The sequence below is a fragment of the Lathyrus oleraceus genome, chromosome 4 (genome assembly GCF_024323335.1).
Source record: "Lathyrus oleraceus cultivar Zhongwan6 chromosome 4, CAAS_Psat_ZW6_1.0, whole genome shotgun sequence".
Lineage (NCBI taxonomy): Eukaryota > Viridiplantae > Streptophyta > Magnoliopsida > Fabales > Fabaceae > Lathyrus > Lathyrus oleraceus.
This window is the reverse complement of record NC_066582.1, coordinates 370858560-370861650: the sequence shown is the minus strand read 5'-3', so window position 1 is coordinate 370861650 and position 3091 is coordinate 370858560.

Genomic DNA, 3091 nt, shown 5'->3' with positions numbered 1-3091 from the left:
CTTCTTCTTCTTCAGGCTAATCATCATGGATAAATCCTCCACTCGTGAACAGACCGTGCTCATTATATGCCCCAGAACAGTAGCCAATGCCAGCCCGGGATCTGTTGTTATCAAGCTCAATCACCTTCCCTAAACCAGCAACTGCACCACATTCAATGGCCAGTTTTGCATCACGGTAGGAAGCAAATGATGGAGACTTCTTCTCAATAGGTTCATCAATGGATAAAGCTTGGAACAGCGTTCCAACTTCATCCTCTGCATCAATATACGAGAAAGAAGACAGGTGGCTAACAAGGAGAGCTTTTTCTCCCCCTACCACAACCAGTTTTTTATTCTTAACAAACTTCAACTTCTGGTGTAGGGTGGATGTCACGGCGCCAGCCTCATGAATCCTGTTAGACGGTGTGGCTAGTGATCGAGAGGGGGGGTGAATAGATCACCTCTTTAAAATTTAACGGATTTAAAGTTTTATCAGAGTTTTCAAAGTTGGCGGAAAAATCAGTCCCGAATCGACTTCCATCTATTCTGAACCGCTACTAGAAAACCGGACACACAAGTTTAATGCTAGATTTTAATGAGAATGACAGAGACAATCCACACCAGAATTTTAACTAATTGAATGCACTTATCATTAAAGTCTATTTCCAATGAATAACAACTAGCTAACCGTTTTGTCAAACAGTTGGTGTGTGTGTGATCAATGATAGACAGCAATTAAGTTTGCTTAAAAGTTTTCTTGCCACTGCTGTCTTGCAAAAGGAACAATCACAACACACTAACTGGAATTGCTAAAACAGTTTTAAAACATAAAGAGGAATAAGGTAAGAATACGATACGCAGAGATTTGGTAAGGAAGTTCCCCACGTCGTCCTCGCGTGTGGGTACGTCTCCCTCTCAATTTCAAATGAAATTGAGAACTTTGATTATCAATTATTGCCGAATCCGTTGATACAAGGTTATGATACAAAGACAGAATTCTAAACTCTAAGAACCTCTTCTTGTATGAACCTTCACTTGATCTGAGCACGATCAAGATTTTCCTGCACGAAATTGCAAACAATTCACCGGTTCCACGACCTGCTTGCGAAATCCCCCGATCTCCAAACGCAACGCTGCGGCTGAATATGTTCTGCAAACGTGACTCCTAAACCCTCAAGAACACTCCAGTTCTTGAAGGACAAACCAGTAGGTTTTTCCTAGAAACCCCCTTCAATCTTCAACTGAGCTAGATCCTTGATCGTTCCACTGAAAACCACAGCTAGATCCTTGATCGTACCACTGAACGTTATCTCGATGCTTCTTTTTATCCAAAGAACAAGAATGGTTATGTGTAAATGTTCTTGAAGAAAAGTGATTGAGAAGATGAAGAAGGTGAAGTCTCTTTCACGTTTCTATTTGCTCTCAAACAATTGCTCCAACACTGCTTTTTGATCTTGTGTTCAATTGTTTTTCCTCAATGAATTCGTGTATTTTGCTGCTGTCATAACCTGTCTTATATATGCAACCACAGGAACTGTTATAAAACAAAACAGCTTTATGCATTGATACATGAGAGTATGCATCGATGCATACTGTAATATAAGTGAGTATTTGGTGAAATGAATTAATCATGTATCGATGCATAATTCGTATGTATTGATGCATGCTCCTTTTTCACTAGCATGTATCGATGCCTAATGCGTATGTATTGATACACAGGCTGTTTCAATTTGTCATGTATCGATGCCTAATGCGTATGCATTGATACACAGTCTGTTTCAATTGATCATGTATCGATGCAGGGATCGTATGGATCGATACATGGAGCCTTTTGCCTTTCATGTATTGATGCATGACTCGTATGCATCGATGCATACTGAATAAAATAAGTTTTGTGATATACCACATGCAGTATGTATCGATGCAAAGGCTTATGTGTTGATGCATACTGACATAAAATGGATTTTATGTGTTATTTTAAGAGATGTGTCAATGTAGGTCTTTTATGTAAAGTTATGCAACAATAGAATGGGATAGAAACACAATAAAAACACAAGTGTATCAAGTGATGTAATGCACAACCAACATTTGGATGATGATCACACAATTTGCTATCATTCAAAATTAATTCAAGTAAAGAATTCTCTCACAAACTCCCCCTTTTTTATGATGGCAAATTCTTGGCAGGATGTGTGATACTCCCCCTGAGTTTGTGCATATCTGCATTTTCTCCCCCTTTGTCAACATCAAAAAGAGAGAGAAACAGGTTTATCACGGTAGCATGGTGAAGCAGGTCATGGCAAAAAATTGATAAAAAGCTATCATTCACAAAGAAGGAAGCTTCAAGGTAAAGAATCATTCACAAAGAATGACGAATAAGGGTAAAAACAGTAGAGATAAACAGTAATAGAAAAGCATTTTAAAGATACGAACGAGTTTAAGAGTTACATAAGCTAAACCATATATTGTGCAACAAAATAAAACTTGAGCAATATGAAATGAAATGAAGTGAGATGAAAAGATGGTGGGTTAATTTGGATTGTGGCCACCACAGGACTCCTCATCATGTCTGTCAGGATCTCTGTAGCTTGGCGGAGGCGGAGGAGGAGGCATTGTGTTTGGATTTTGGCCCATGAAGGAGTATTGCCTAAATCGGTTCTGAACTTCAATGCTTCTAAAGCTGTCCATAATACCAGGATTTTCACGGCAGTCGTCCATAAAGCCGGACATTTCGTTGTAGAAAACCTGATGCCATTTAACAAAGTCTTGGTGCCAAGCGTGTTGATTCTGATACATCCGTGTATGCTCATCATGCCAGTCACGATGCTCGTTGTGCCATTCAGATTGTTGAACATGCCAGTACCGTGCTTCTTCATGGCGTTCTTTGTTGACAATTTCCATCTGTTGAAGCATATGAGTGATGTCCGCAGTTGGTATTGAGGATGAAGTACCACCGGAGAATGGAGGGGCTGTAGGTTCAGGTACATAGTTGGTAGGGGACCACCTTCGTGGCACCCAATCACCCCAACCAGCATTGGCCTCAGCTTGTGGTACATCTGTTTCAGCCGTATCCTGCATTTCTTCATCAGGCTGATCTTCAGCAACATGGATG